This window comes from Canis aureus, chromosome 2, assembly GCF_053574225.1.
Source record: "Canis aureus isolate CA01 chromosome 2, VMU_Caureus_v.1.0, whole genome shotgun sequence".
Taxonomy (NCBI): Eukaryota; Metazoa; Chordata; class Mammalia; order Carnivora; family Canidae; genus Canis; species Canis aureus.
In genome coordinates, this window is record NC_135612.1 from 31,119,484 (window position 1) to 31,136,541 (window position 17,058).

Sequence of the window (17,058 nt, forward strand, 5' to 3'; positions counted from 1 at the left end):
ACTGGGGCCCGGGGCGCCGCAGGGCCCGTCCGGCAGAGGCTCCGGGGGGGCTCCCGCAGCAGCGTGTCCCCCTTGTCCCTCGCCTGGCCCAGAGCGGGCTGTGATCCCCGCGCCCCCGCCCCAGCGCGCCCGCGGTTTGCCTTCACGGGGGCCCTCACTCCGCTCAGGGATTGGATTCGTGGGCGATTCTTTTTTTTTTTTTTTGATCCAAGAGGTCTCTTGCCTTTGGGTAAAGGGAAGACACATGTGCAGTCTCCAGTGGAGAAACCGATCCTGCTGCAGCAAAGGGGCCACCAGCCACTGCATGGCACGCTGAGGGCATGGCCCCGGGCGCAGGGCCCTGCAGGCCCTGGAGCGCTGCTCCTCTATGGGAGCTGCTGGGCCTGCTCAAGGCGAGCGGGTCAACAATGCGCTAGCGGAGCCCCGGGTGTGTGTCTGAACCGCATGTGTGTGTGGGACCCAGGAAATTTAACAAAAATCCCCTACCCCTGGACAAGCAGAGCAGGACTGATTCCATTTTGTGCTACACCTGCCACCTCCCGTATGACCCCCACATGACCTGCTTATTGCTTAAGGCGCTGCCCCCCGCCCACAGTCAAGCCGCTGGGCACACCCTAATCGGAAATTGGCTCATAACAATGTAACCCTGCTTTGTGCCCACAGTTTTGGCGCCAAACTGCGTGCCAATTCTGACCAAAGTAATAGGCCAGCTCAAATGGATACTATAGGGTAAGATGTAATTCAATTGGCCACCTGCGTGTGGACCGACATGACTGTGCAACTTTCTGTGTATCCCATGGGCCACTGGCCCCTATAAAGCTGCTACACCTCTTAGTCTCGGGGTCCAAGTCCCTGCTCTGCTGGGTCGGGTATACTTGGACCCAAGCTCAAGCTTGTAAATAAACCCCCTTGTGTTTGCATAGGTGTCGGCTCCTCGGTGGTTTCTGGGATTCACAATCTTGGGCACAACAGTGTGTACGAGTGGGAGTGGGGGTCCCAGAAGAAAAAGAGTAAGGAAAATACGTGCGTTCCGCCTGGAAATTTTTAGGGCAACTTGAACTTGTTCAGAACCACCCCTAATCCCATCGTGCGCTGAACTGTAAGGAAGTACATCCAGTTCCCAGGTACCCGGCTCAGCTGATGCTGGGCACCCAAGGGGCTTCCCACCGAGATGCGGTCGCTGCCAATGGCGAAGGCGACAAGGGCCTCCTCTGCTGCAGAAAAACATTTTCTTTTCTTTTTAAAAAAGATTTTATTTATTCATGAGAAACACAGAGAGAGAGAGAGAGAGAGGCAGAGGGAGAAGCAGGCCCCATGCAGGGAGCCCGACGTGTGACTCGATCCTGGGACTCCAGGATCATGCCCCGGGCTGAAGGCAGGCGCTAAACCCACTGAGCCACCCAAGGATCCCAAGAAACAGTTTCAAATCCAAAAGATTCTGACTTCATCATTCACAGCAAGGGCGGCTCCTTCGGCAGACGTGCCCTGCTGAGCTGCTCCTACGGGGCCCATCGCAGGTGTTCCCGTTGTCTCCACCCCCAGGTCGTGCAGCAAACCTGCTCTCCAGCAGTCGGGTCCCACCCGTCCCCCTCACGTGTTCCTGAACTACACGCCGAACACCTGCTGGGGGCGGGCCCTTTTCAGGAGGTGGGGATTCGGTGGCAAACACGGCCCATTCTCAGGAATCTTCAAAACGAGTGGGGTAAGGAGATGCTGATTTTTTTTTTTAAATCACAATATAAATATACAAATTGTGAAGAGAGCTCTGGAGGAAAAAGAGAGTGGTTCAAAGCGCATGCGGGATGTGGAGAGGGCGGCGCTTCCGGAGGAAAGCAGAGGACTCGGCGGAGGGGCAGCGAGCGCTCTGCCTGCGGAGCCGCGTGGGCCCTCCCCGGACCCCTCGTGCGCGGCGGGGCACCCGCGCACCCCAGCGGGCCCGCCGCGGCAGGCCTCGGCATTTAAACACAAAGAAGTCATTTAGTTCAGGGACTTTAATGACTTTCTAAAACTCATCCCTTAGGTTTTATTTCTCAAAATTAGACTCAGTCTCCAAAAGCAGAAAGGGCTCCTCCCGCGTGAACTCCGCGCGCAGGGCCCATGGGGACCCCGCCCCCCCGTGGCCAGCCCCACGGCACCAGGGTCGAAGCCCCCGGCGCTCGGCTTTCCGGGCGGAGCCACGGCTCCGGGGGCGGCGGACGGACAGACGGGCGGACGGGCGGAGCCACGGCCCCGGGGGTGGCGGACGGACAGACGGGCGGACGGGCGGAGCCACGGCCCCGGGGGCGGCGGACGGACAGACGGGCGGACGGGCGGAGCCACGGCCCCGGGGGTGGCGGACGGACAGACGGGCGGACGGGCGGAGCCACGGCTCCGGGGGCGGCGGACGGACAGACGGGCGGACGGGCGGAGCCACGGCCCCGGGGGCGGCGGACGGACAGACGGGCGGACGGGCGGAGCCACGGCCCCGGGGGTGGCGGACGGACGGACCGGCGGAGCCACGGCCCCGGGGGCGACGGACGGACGGACGGGCGGGCGGACCGAGCCATGGCCCCGGGGGCGGCGGACGGACGGACGGACGGGTGGAGCCACGGCCCCGGGGGCGGGGTCCGTGCGGCCACCCTGGGGCCCGCGCGCCAGAAGCTGCGCGGAGCCGCGGGAGGCGGGCGGGGGCCCCATCACCCGGCAGCGAATGCGGTGACGGAGGAGAACTATTTAGAAAGGAAAACCCAGGGATCCCTGGGGGGGCGCAGCGGTTTGGCGCCTGCCTTTGGCCCAGGGCGCGATCCTGGAGACCCGGGATTGAGTCCCACGTCGGGCTCCCTGCACGGAGCCTGCTTCTCCCTCTGCCCCTCTCTCTCTCTCTCTCTCTCTCTCTCTCTCTCTCTGTGTGTGTGTGTGTGTGTGACTATCATAAATAATTAATTAAAAAAAAAGAAAAGAAAATCCAACACGTTTTGGGTTATTTTGAGAGCCTCCTGGTTACTTCCCGTAAGAGTAGAGTCGTGGGTAACACACGCCTCAGGCAAACCCGAGGCATCTCCCTGTTTCCTGTTTGTAAGAAGCACGAGGCGGACCGGCCGAGGCTCCCCCCGCACCCCGCGCCCCCGCCCGGCCGAGGCTCCCCCCGCACCCCGCAAGTCCCCCCGCGGGCCGCGTCCCCGTCCCCGCCGCAGGACCCCGCCTCTCCGGCCGTGCGCACCGCGCCCTCCGCTCCGGGGCGCCGGCGGGGTCTGGAGGAGAGCGCCCCGGCCAGGCCGCCTCTGCGCGGCCCGTGAACCCGGGCGGGCGGGCCCGAGGCACACCCAGCGCGTTGGAGCTTTCAAATGACCGAAGTCCCGGCTGACGTCCGACTGCGACCCCTAACAGACCCGGAGGGGACCCTCGTAGCCGAGCCCAAGCCCCAGAGCCGCGAACGACAGCAGCCCGCCGCGGTCCCAGCCACGCACGGAGTGGGCAGGCCCGGGAGCAACGCTAAGAGGCCGACAGGACCCGTACACGCGACCACCCGGACGCCAGCTTGAGCTGCTACCAAATGTCTACGACCCTGGGTAAGTGGCCTCTCAAGTAGGGGCTTCTTGGTCTTCATCGGTACAAAAGGATGTAACTCCCTGTATTAGTCTTTATTGCTGCTGATAACAAATTGCTACAAGCTCAGAGGCTTAAATGATACGCATGAATTATGTTACAATTCTAGAAGTCTGAAGTCTGAACTGCATCTCACCCGTCTAAAATAAAGGCCTTTCTGGAGGCTCTTGGGAAAATCCACTTCTTTGACCTTTCCGGGTTGTGGAAGCTGCTCACACCGTGGCTCATGGCCAGTAAGGGTGCGCTAAGGCCTTCTCACCTTGCATCACTCTGACCTCCTCACCTGCCTTCCTCTTCCACTTTGAAACACCCTTGTAATGACATTGGGTCCAACTGGATAATTGAGGACAATCTCATCTTAAGGTCAGATGATTAGCAACCTGAATACTGTGTGCAAGCTAAATCCTGGTCTGCCCTGTAACATCACTTACCCACAGGTTCCAAGGATTAGGATGTGGACATCCTTGGAGTGAGGGGGCTTTATTCTGTTGACTGTACCCTCCTACCTCTTTTCCTCAAGCCATTGTAATATTGAGAGGATAAATGAGCTAGTAAATGAGCTAGTAAATACAGTAATCAATTATCATGTTACTCACTTCACACACACACAAAAATTGAGCACTTATTATGTGCCAGGCACTATTTTAGATAGCGGGTAGCTATGATGGTAAACAAGATCTCCCATATTACACTGCAGTAGACGTGACCATCGGTTGACCTATAGCTTGGCAGACAGATGAGTAAATCTGTAGACTGAGAATAAATCCATTTACTAGAACTAGATATTAGTAGAGGAATAGCTAGTACCAAGTGCAACAACACAAAGTAAATCAGGAGAACTGGATGGCTACTTTCTGATGAGTGATCAAGAAAATCCTCTGGGATAGGGTGACATTGGGACTGAGATCAGAATGGTAACAAGTGCCCCCAGTGAGAAAAATCTGAATCAGAAACAAGCTTGTGTAGAATCCAAAGCCAAGAAGTAGTATGAAGAGCTGTGGGACTCTGGCATTTTACCCAGAGGCATTATAGGCATTATGTGTAGGGCTACAGAATTTTTTAAGAGCCAAAGAAATGTTTAAAACCTTTAAACATTTTTTTTAAATGTTTTAAACCTTTAAATCTTGGCTCTTGGTTAAGAGCCAAGAAATGTTTAAAACCTTTACCAGGGCAGTTCCCTCCCGGTGGCTCAGCGGTTGAGCGTCTGCCTTAGGCCCAGGGTGTGATCCTAGAGACCAGGGATCGAGTCCCACGTCGGGCTCCCTGCATGGAGCCTGCTTCTCCCTCTGCCTGTGTCTCTGCTTCTCTCTCTCTCTCTCTCTCTCTCTCTCTCTGTGTTGCTCATGAATAAATAAAATCTTAAAAAAAAAAAACCTTTACCAAAAAAAATTATTGATTCCAAGATACCAAAAGAAAACAGTGAAATTTAAGTGAATGTTTAATTGACATATTCATATCTCATTGGTTGTTAAATGTAATAGTCATAAAATATTCATTACATTTGTAAACAATTTGTAGGTTAAATTTTTTCGCCTTTTCAAATTCTCAAGTATACGCAGAGTTCTAAGAAACCAGAGTTCATCATATATTAGGAGACTTTATCATGGCCAAATGATTATCAAAGCACTAATAAAAAACCTTTAAAAATAATTTACAGCAAAAAAAAATTTTTTTTAATATTGGGGCATTTAAATATGTTTGATAAGATGTAAGGGCAGGGCCTCCAAAAATAAGTTGTTGGGCATACAAAAGTCTTCACTGGAGCAGGAGCATTTAGTATGACCCTGAAGGAAACCTACTGCCCAAACTCCAGGCAGCATAACATCCAACACAAATGGTGGAAGCCTCTGCTGTCAGCTAAATCCATAATCTCCAATTACCTTCCCAGAAATGGCCCAGTCCTTTACCCCTTCCCTTTGTGCGCATTGGGGCACAAAACCAATCTCCTAGGCAGAAAGACTAATCACTGTCAAGAGGTGAAGCATTTCTGAGATCAAATACAGCAGTCACCTACAGATGGAAGAGCACAATAAGCCTAACACTTCCCCACAGTAACATGTCCATACTGCTGGCTTCTTGTTGCACACTCCCTGTTCCCCCCAGGTCTTCACCGGGTTAGGCGGAGACAGGTATGAACAATCAGTGGGAGCTGAGGCTATTGATCCAGGAAGTGTGCTGATGAATGCAGGGGAAAACTCAAGAAAATGTAAAAGCTGGAAAATGGACTCAGGACAATTTCCAGGCTGCCTAGATGAGGCCGAGGCTGTAAGGATAAGGACAACGCAGTGTCTGCAGTCCTAGTTGGGTGGGGAGATTATGAGCATGTGAAAGCCATCACGAACCAAAACCTCTCTGGAGGCTAAAGAGAATGGTACAGAAGGGGGGAGTGTGTATAGAACAACGGAGTTAGCCGAAGGAGTGAGGCCAGCAGGACCCTGAAAATGAGGGAGGCTTTGCAGGAACTCCAGGCTGGCTGTAGACTGGGGGCAGGGAGGCACCTGTGAACACTTGAAAACCAGCACAGCTCTCTATACCGGAGTATTTCGTGGGCCCCATGAATTCTTAACGTGGTGTTCATTTACTGCATAAATAAGCTGCAACTCCAGCGGGAATCAACTCACCAGTATCTTTATTTTCTACTCTCTCTCACAATCTTGTCCATGCGTATATAAGTTTTAGACAGTGAAGATGTGCATACAAATAGTTTTTTTCTGTTACTATTCCATCATGAACATGTTTATATTGCAGTATATTTAGTATTTATCAGTAATATTTTTAATGGCTATATAATTTTTTTAAGAAAAAGGTACACCAAACTTTTATTTGGCTTTCTCCTAGAATTCATGGCACGGATAGGTTGTATTTGCTATTGGAAGTAACTTGATCATCTATCCTAATCCATGTAGATTTTTCCCTTTTTAAGAGTATTCCCTTAACAGAATTTTTTCAAGCCTGGGTGAAAGGAAAGGGACAAATTGCTTTTCAAAAGCATTGTACAAATGTACACTTCCATCAGCAGAATACAAGAGTATAAAACATTACCAGTTTGGGACTTTATTACCGATCCTAGTGTTTACCTTTGTACCTTTTGAAAATGGATTGTTTCTACAGACATACCTTGTTTTATTGATTTGCTTTATTGCACTGCACAGATCTTACATATATATATATATATATATATATATATTTTTTTTTTTTTTTTTTTTTTTTTTTTTTTTAACAAGGTGAAGGCACAAGACTTCAGTGGAGGAAGTAACTGCAGATGTGGTGGAAATAGTAAGAGAAATAGAATGAGAAGTGGAGCCTGACAATGGACCTAATAGTTGCCATATTGTGATAAAACTAAGAGATGGGGAGTTGCTTCTTACAGATGAGCAAAGAAAGTGGCTTCTTGAGATGGAAACTACTCCCGGTGAAGCTGCTATACAGATTACTGAAACAAAACAAAACAAAACAAAACAAAAGATTACTGAAACAACAACAAAGGACTTCGAATACTGAATAAATTTAGTTGATAAAGTAGGGGCAGGGTTTGAGAAGACTGATTCCAATTTTTTTTTTTACATATTTTATTTATTTATTCATGAGAGAGAGAGAGAGCGAGAGGCAGAGACACAGGCAGAGGGAGAAGCAGGCTCCATGCAGGGAGCCCGACGTGGGACTCGATCTCCGGTCTCCAGGATCACACCCTGGGCCTAAGGCAGACGCTCAACCACTGAGCCACCCAGGCGTCCCTGATTCCAATTTTTAATTAAGTTCTACTGTGAGTTAAAATGCCAACCAGCATCCATACTACAGAGAAATGGTTCACAAAAGGAAGAGTCAATCAAGGCAACAAACTTCACTGCTGCCTCATTTTAAGAAACTGTGACAACCACCTCAACCTTCAGCAACCATCATCCTGACCAGTTGGCAGCCACCATCAAGGCCGGACCCTCTGCCAGTGAAAAGATTATGACTTTCTGAAAGCTTAGAGGATGCTTAGCCTTTTTCAGCAATAAAGTTTTTCTTAATTAAGGTATGTACATTGTTTTATTTTTTTGGGGGGGAGGGAGCATAATGCTATTGCATACTTAACAGACCACAATATGGTGTAAACATAACTTTTATATGCCCTGGGAAACCAAGAAATTAATTTCACTTTATTTCAATACTCTTTACAATGGTCTGGAACCAAACCCACAATATCTTTAAGGTTTGCCTGTACATGGTGCTGATATGGAGAAAGCTCTAAGATATACTGGCACTTACAAAACAAACAAAAAACCCCACCAAGGTGTAGAGCAGCAGGTCCATGTAGTTAGTGTGCTACCATTTATGTGGTGTCAGTACTTACCCATGTGTGTGCTTCACACTGTCCATATAAATGCATGGAAAATTCCTGTTAGATTAAATCAACTATTAATCACATTAGTTCTGAGGAGGTGAAATTAAGATATGTAGTTGGAATATACCCTTTGGTGCTATTCACATTTTTTGGTATTTTCACAGTAATTTAAAATTATTCAGAAAAATAGAAAAAGAAAGTAAAACCACCTGAAAGGCAAGACCATCACAATGGTCTGAATCCTTACCATTGCTACTGACTAGTCGGATAAACCTGAATGAGTTCTTTAACTTTTCTAAATATGCTTCCTCAAGAAATGAAGATAAGGGATAAAACACCTTAGCACCATGTCTAAACACAAAAGCATTCTATATTTATTAGAACACACCATCGTGTCTTCTTCAAGCCCCAGACTGATCTCTTGGGTTTTTACACAATAATGCTTTTTTTCAGCATTTACTGTGTATAAGCCAGGCATGGACGGTTGTTAGGGAGAAAACAAGGTAGAATGAGAATGTCTCTGTATGTGAGAAGTAATAACAACTATCTGATCCTTTTGCCCTTGTTTTCAATTATCCCTTCCCCAATAAATAGGAAGAAGGGCAATGCTTTCAAGGAGACAATACTTAGGGGAATTTCAGAGGTAAATCATTAATTCTTACCTCAAATAAAGCAAATTATGAATATTAATCCTACAAAAGGTTAGTGAGTGGATCAGTTCAGGACCAGATTGCCCAAAGAACATTCTGAGTCCGCCTCCACTATGTGAGCGAACACGCCATGGGCCACATACTTTATTTGGAATGTTGACATCACTTCCTGCTGCCAGAAGCACTTTGCTGCACTGTTTATGGCCTCCTTTAACAGCCAGAAAGAACAGTGTTTCTCCATTCTAAAAAAAAGGGGAAAAAATTTAAATGAATTGCCCTTTGGCATAGAATGAAATTACTTGAGAAACAGCATACTTTCTCTATACCTTTTATGCATTACCCTTAATGGATAGCATTTATTGAGCATCTCTATGCCAACTTATATTGCCAAGACTATATGCCGTAGCATAGTTAAATGCACAACTCTGTGAGGTCAGAATTAATATTACCCCATTTTACAGATAAGGAAGCTAAGGCTTACCTGAAAAGTGACAAAGCCGGGATGCAAATTCAGCTGTTTGGCTCCAAAGCCTGCACCCTTACCTATCCTGTCATGCTGCCTCATTTCAGGCTTTCCAGCCACCATTTATATTCCTGATCTTTATTAATTTATCCAGTAAACATTTATTAGACTCTGATTGCCTGTTGGGCAAAGGCATTGGGATTGAAAAGATGAATAGTACAAACTCTGCCCACAAGAAGGGAACAACCTAGTGAGCAAGACAATCACAAAATACTCATAATGCAGTACAAAATATACAAAAACATACACAGATACAAATGGTACACATTTATACCAAGTACAGCTTTCATGTTTAAAACTGATTTAAGCTGATGTGTGTCATTTAAAAAAAAAAACAGTAATAAAAACAATAATTAGGTTTCCTGAAACTCATTATGACAAATGCTAGTAGGACAAAGTAAGAGCTTAGTTTAGGCCAAAACACAAAAAGAAAAAACTGGTATCATACAATATGTGAAGAACTCTCCCTCCTCATGAAAACTCTTTCCTAAAAATACTGGGAAGAAATGCAGAATTCCCTCCCATCCCCTAACCATTTCCGCCCCCTTGGGCATTATTCTACTTAACAAATGCATTAGGTTAAGTTCAGAAGGTTTTACTTGTAGTTAATTAGATATGAACAATCATGTTAAGAGGAATGCAAAAACATGGAACCAATGTTTCCATCCCAATGAGCCGGAAAAACGGTTTCCAGGCTGCTTTACCTGAGTGCCTGGGACAGCCAGCCGTCTGTTACAGAGGAATTTATCCTCATAATATGCCTTCTCGTTTTCCAGGAAAAGAGATGCCAAATGGCAAACCACAGTGGGAAAAGCATTAGCAAAAATATGTGAAGGAAAAAATGCACATCTTTAATATATCAGGAGTCTAACACACATTTATACCTTTGACCCAACAATCCTACTTCTAGGAATATACCCAAAGGAAATAGTGAGGAATTCAGACTACAGTTTTTATACAAAAGGTTCATGACAGCATTACTTCTAAGAAAAGAAAAATGAAATAAAGGAAATAAATGTCCAAGAGCTGAAAAATAGTCAAATGAACTCTGAGCAGCCAATAAAAATATATATTCATAGGACCACAAAGAAAATTATATCTCCAAAATAATCATTTCAGTGTGGAAAAAATACAAGAACTACTATTTATATTTATTTTTTACCTTGAATTTTTAAAATGTATATTTCTGGTATATGTTTTGTAATGTATTAATTAAATCATAAGTGTACATGTGACAGATGCACGCCCAAACCTTCTTTACTGATAGAGGAGTTTGCTTCCAAGACTGCTTAGAGACAACTCCTCTATAGTATCTTCAGGGGTCATTCCAACTAGTCTGGCAACAGCTTACAACAGGAAACAGGGCAGCCCAAGGCCGTATGAGTATCATGGGCCTTATCCAGAAGGCTAATATTGTTGCTAGTCATTATTTTGTGCAGATGAAATTTCACATAATCTGCAACTACAGTTTGTTGGACCTTATGAGATCTCTCCAATGTGCCCTAACTCAAAAATAGCTAAAAGGTGGGTGAAATCCAAGTGCACAAATTCCAGTAGTAAAGTATTAGAACAGAATATGACTAAGACTTCAATAAATCCTGTTTCTATAGGACTCGATCTCTATATTGGTTTGTGAAGGACAATCACAACTAGGATTTACCATAGGTAATTCATGTTGTTGTTTTAGTTTTCACACATCACTCATAGCTTTTATTCAAAAAGACCAAAGTCCTGAGATCTTCTTTAACTAGGTTTAAACCAATTAAACCTGATCATCATTGTGCCAGATGGACAGAAAAGATTGAATGCCACAAAAGTAAACAAATGAAGGCTCTATTTTTATCCATGATCCTCAAGTGAAAGTTTGGCTTAACTTCTCCCAGAAACTTGAAGAGAATAAAACAAGGATACAATATACACCACTGATATGAAAGATAACCATGAATTCATATACTGCACCAGATCACACCAATGATTAACAACAGATGCCATATGTTGCACGCTTACCGTGTGCCAGGCACTGTTCTCGGTGCTAAGTGTGTGATACGGCCACCCCATTTAAACCTCACTATGGGGGTACTGGGTGACTCAGCTGGTTAAGTGGCTGCCTTCAGCTCAGGTCATGATCTCAGGGTTCTGAGATCAGGCCCAGCGTTGGGCTCCCTGCTCAGCAGGGAGCCTTGCTCCTCCCTCTCCCTCTATGCACTCACTCTTTCTGTCTCTGTCTTGTGCATGCTTGCTCTCTCTCGCACTCTTTCTCTCTCCCTCAAGGAAGTAAGTAAATAATAAATAAAATAAACCTCACTGTGGCCTTATGAAGCTATGTGACAGATGAGGAAACTAAGGCTAAGAGGGGCTAAGGACTGAACCCAGGATCACCTATCTAGATGAGTTATGGAGCCAGGACCTGACCCACACAGTTAGGGACCGGCTTTTCATCTCTGGGTGCACAGGTCCAGGGACTAGCCCAGTGGGCTTCTCTGCTCCAAAGGGAACACCGACTTGGCCCAGGCATCACAGAGGCTCACTTTCATATCTTTACATTTTCATTATGTTGTCCGCAGTTGCTACTTTTGGTCTTAAGCCACCAATTCTAACTCCCGTCTTGTTTTAACACATCTGAGATCAGGATGCACCTCATAATCTCAGTCAGCCAGGGAGCAGATGTGATACCATTGTCACTGCTTGCAGTGTGCATTGAATTAGAAAGGGTGTAGGCTTAGAAGAAAATCTCAGAAACCACAGTGGGGTACCCTTTAAAAATGCTTGCTCATGTATTTATCTCCAACGTTCACCAAAAATCAACAGGAGTACGCTTGAGAATAGATTGATATGAAATGGAATGGAAAAATTAGGCAACATCCAGAGAACTTAGCTTAAGAAGGATGCTTAGGTGTGATTTGTTGGGAAGGAAAGTTCAAATGTAGAATTTTCTGTCATTTCTTCAGTTCCTCACACTACCATTAGAGGCTCCATTTGCAATAGCCAAAATGTCATCAAGAAAATTGAAAGACTCACAGAAGACTTCATTTTCTAACCCCAGATATTTTTTTAAAATGTTATTTATTTATATTGAGAGAGAGGGTGCACACTCCCATGCATGCACAAGCAGGGGAAGGGGCAGAGGGGGAGGGAGAGAAAGAGAATCTCAAGCAGACTCTGTGCTGAGCATGTAGCCCTACTCATGGCTCAAGGCAGGGTTGATCTGATGACCCTGAGATCATGACCTGAGCTGAAACCAAGAGTCAGACACTTACCTGACTGAGCCACCAGGCACCCCTCTAACTCCAGATATTTAAAAGAAGGAAAAGGAAGTTGGGTGGCAAAACGGAGGCAAAAGTATTTTCTTTAAAGAAAACACAAATTGGCTTGGATGGTTATTAACCAAAAGCTTAGCAAGATGTTTGAAATGTGGAAAACAAGATGCAAGCCTTTTTTAAAGAAGGTTCCTAAATCTGAGATTTGCTATCTGATCTCTTGGTAATGAAAAGATCATGGAGACTGTTAACTTGAGACAATAGGACATGATTCCCCATCACCTGGGGAAAAAAGCAAGGAAAAATGCTGAAATAATAAATGGCAAAAAAAAAAAATGTCTACAAGGATCAGCCCTGTGAAACTCTATACTAATGCATATATGGAAGCTAGAAAAACAAAGTAATACAAGAAGTTCGCCTAATTCATTATTCTTGAGCCAGACAGGTTTGCCAATGAGTCCTATGTCCCTACCCTTCAACCCTGAAAGGCCTAGCTCTTCATCGTCATGAATTCACTAAGGAAAGGCAAAGAGAGGGGGAGACTGCTTAGGCCACCAGTTTTCTGATTACCTGCAAGTTATTAGACATTAATTGAAAAACAATTTAGTTTTGAGCCATGAACAACACTTTGGAAATGACAGACCAAAAATTATTGTGCCTGTTTTTTTTTTTTTTTAAGATATTATTTATTTATTCATGAGAAACCCACAGAGGGAGGCAGAGACACAGGCAGGGGGAGAAGCAGGCTCCTTGCAGGGAGGAGCCCAATGTGGGACTTGATCCCGGGACTCCAGGATCACACCCTGAGCCAAAGGCAGATGCTTAACCACTGAGCCACCCAGGCATCCCTTGTGTTTGGTTTATACAAATATCTACAAATGGTGATAATGGCTAAAGGTTCATATTTTTTAAAAAATCACAAAAAAGAAGTGTGGGAGACACGATTATATACTATATGAAAACATTTAGTCGCATATTCTTATAAATTATTTATTTATGCAAGAATCATTGACCATCAATGATTGATGCAGATATTATGCTCAGCAACAGAAGACCAAGGTGAACAATACACTGTCTCATCCTCAAGAAGCTCAGAGTCCAAAAGAGAAGATGGACACATGAGTAAATAATTATAATGAAATGCAGCAAATGAGTGCTGGTAATATGCAGGGGTGTATGAATGTGTGTTTGTGGTCAGGAGGCAGGCGACAAGAAATGGTGGAGGAAGGCCTTTTAAGTTTGCTGATGCACTGGAATGGGAGAAAAAAGCACTGGTGGTGACATTTCCTGCCCACCATCTTTTCCACAGGGGATCCCGTGCCCCATTTTTACAGAACTGTTAATCCCGCTTCTTTCACCCTGTTTGGTTCAGGGATGTTCACATGCCACGCCAGGCCAATCAGAGTCAACTGCGGGTTATTTTTCTGGTATATTCTATTTGTACTCTAAAGTCACCAACTAAGCTGTCATCAGCCCTCTTTGTCACCTGACAAGGAGAACCCGCCTAAGAATGAATCAAGCACAGACAGTGTCAAGCACAGATGAAAACCAGAAAAAGAGACAAGAGCCCTGCTGACATCACATGCACAGCTGGATTCAGACATGCCTGAGGGTACCTGTGCGTGAAGTTTTTACCTGAATGAGTCAATAAATTCCTTTTTTTTTTTTTTTTTTCTAAAAGTAGTTGGAGTTGAGCTTCTGTCACCTTTTGCTAGCAGGGCTTCCTTAAACCAACTGCTCTATCTCAAAGAATTATGAGGGTGACTTCAAAGCCCACCAAGAAGGTCTCTTTGGCTTCAACTAAACATTTGAGAATCACAGAATTCTCACAGGCCACACCTGACACCAGTATACTCCGAAGATGGAGGACACAAACCAGAGCCTGCCAACGTCGGCAATTCCTCTTCATACCACGTCCCACTCAGCTGTACAGGGGCTGTTGGCTTTGACCCCCCAGGGGACAGCTCAGTGGCAAGGTGACAAATCCACACTGGGCAGGTATTGGAGCCACCCTGGCTCTAAGGCTGGTGCCCCACAGGAACAACTATCTCCTGTGACAACCCCTCAAGTATAGCTTCCAGGTCCTGCAAGGGACAGAACCAGTCAGTTACAAGAGTCACTACCCTCAGAGAAGCCCAAAGTATGGCTTCTCCTTCTGGTGTTTATAGGTCATCTGTAGTTCCTCCAAGTCCACATGCAACTTGCTTAGAAGGGGTCATTTTATCATGAGCAATGCTTATCTTGTTTGCAGTGACACAGTCAGAAAGCTTACCGAAGCTTAAGTTCTCATGTAGAAGGAAAAGAGGTTTTGTTAGCCCTTTACCCACAGAGACCATACCTGAGGGTGGTGGGGCCTAGAGTAGACGTCTGCTGATTTCGTCTCTATGTTTCTTTCTTCTGGCAACAGCAGCTTCGTTTTACTTAAGAGAACTTCCCTAATTACACACGTGTATACTCTACTGTTTATCCATTTAGTGCTGTCAACTGTCACATGCAGTGACCATGCTGGTCAGTGACTGCTTCAGGATTGGACAGATGATTCAGACAGGGCCAAACAGAATTGTTCCTGAGATTTATATATGAATGTTTGATGAGAGGAATTTGCTTTCTTATGAATCAAAATACATAAGAATATCCATAAGAGGGGTGCCTGAGTGGCTCAAGTTAGTTAAGCATCTGACCCTTAGTTTTGGCTCAGGCCATGATCTCAGGGTCTTGAGATCAAACCCGGTGTCTTAAACTTTTTTTTTTTTAATTTTTTATTTATTTATGATAGGCACACAGTGAGAGAGAGAGAGGCAGAGACATAGGCAGAGGGAGAAGCAGGCTCCATGCACCGGGAGCCTGATGTGGGATTCAATCCCGGATCTCCAGGATCATGCCCTGGGCCAAAGGCAGGCGCTAAACTGCTGTGCCACCCAGGGATCCCCGGTGTCTTAAACTTAAAAGGCCTAGCTCTTCATCGTCATGAATTCACTAAGGAAGGGCAAAGAGAGGGGGAGACTGCTTAGGCCACCAGTTTTCTGATTACCTGGCAAGTTATCATTCCACAGGGAGTCTGCTTGAGATTCTTTCCCTCTTCCAATGCCCCCCACCCTGCTCACGCACAAGTGCCTGTGCTCTCTCTCAAACAAAACAACTCTTTTAAAAAACAAATTTCCATAAGAATATCTTGAAACTACTAGCAGCCAGCTTTCCCACCAAGTGGAGAGTATATCTATCTATACCAATTCAGAGACAAGAGAGAGAAGAAAAATAAAGCTGGATCCAACCATGCCTGAAGCCATTCAGATATACCTTGAAACTCTTTAGTTATCAATAAATAAATTAATTACCTCTATTGTGGGATGCCTGAGTGGCTCAGCAGTTGAGCATCTGCCTTTGGCTCAGGGCGTGATCCGAGTCCTGGATTGAAACCCGCATTGCATCCCCATAGGGAGCCTGCTCCTCCCTCTGCCTGTGTCTTTGCCTCTCTCTGTGTGTCTCTCATGAATAAATAAATAAAATCTTTAAAAGAAATTACCTCTATTGCTTAATCTAGGTTAAACTGGATTTTTATCACTCATAACAGAAAACAATTCTAATAAATACTAGTTAGCAGTTTGGGGACCAAGCGCCAGGGGTCTGTTCAACTTCAAAATGGCTTTACTCTTGGGGCCACTTGGATGGCTCAGTTGGTTAAGCATCTGCTTTTGGCTCAGGTCATGATCCAGGGTCCTGGGATCCAGCCCTGTATCAAGCTACCCACTGAGTGAGGAGTCTGCTTCTCCCTCTGCCCCTCCTCCTGCTCCTGTACTCGCATTCTCTCTCTCTCTCTCTAATAAAAAAATAAAATCTTTAAACAATAATATGGCCTTACTGTTACCATTGGCTGCTACAAAGACTTGCATTTCTGCATGGCTAAACCAAAGTGACAGAGGACCCACCCCCAAAGACAGCCTCAGGTGGTAAGAAATGGGAGGTTATCACAGGTGAAATATCTTTCTTCCTCAACAAGAAAACAGTATTACTTTAAACTTTGGATGGCCTTTAAAAATGTTATCATCAAGAAAAAAAAAAAAAGGTGAAAGCCAAATTACACAAAATAAGGGCATTTAAAGTAACCCATATCTTAGAAACATATCAGAAGGTAGCACAAAGATGAAGTGACAATAAAATGAGACATAAATCTTTTCTCCCATCTTGGTACATGTTATTCGGAAAAATAACAAGAATTTAAAAAATACATGGTTTCTTAAAAAAATATAGTTTCTTATCGTGTCTTTTTTTAAGAGATTTTATTTATTTATTTGAGAGAGCGATTGAGCAGAGCAAGAGAGAGAGCATGAGCAGTGGGGGGAGCAGCAGAGGGAGAGGGAGAAGCTGACTCCCCGCTGAGCAGGGAGCCCAACTCGGGGCTTGATCCCAGGACCCTACGATCATGAACCAAGCTTCAGCTTGGCACTTAATTGAATGAGCTATCCAGGTGCCCTTCTTACCATGTCTCATTTCCTTTTTTAACCACCAAACCCTTGTAAAATGCTATTCAAGTTGGCCTTTGTCCAGCGCAGTCCCCCAGGACTGATTTCCAACATGCAAGGCATAGAAGACTTCCAGGCCGGACAAGGGAACCTAGTGTCAGAGCTCCGGTTTCAGAGAAACCACGTTGCCCTCCCAGCTCAGGATCCCCATTCCCTCTCCTAATTAATGAAAGCAAGGAGGGGCCAGAACTTTTTA

The 17,058-nt window shown here is 45.5% G+C and overlaps 1 long non-coding RNA gene across 1 annotated transcript; it reads left to right on the top strand.

Moving 5' to 3' along the window:
* Positions 1–1,355: 1,355 nt before the first annotated feature.
* On the top strand, positions 1,356–7,606 carry LOC144295627 (uncharacterized). Its single transcript, XR_013362708.1, has 3 exons — positions 1,356–1,702; positions 3,367–3,548; positions 6,810–7,606. It is a non-coding gene; the product is annotated as an uncharacterized LOC144295627 (long non-coding RNA).
* The last annotated feature ends 9,452 nt before the right edge of the window (positions 7,607–17,058 follow it).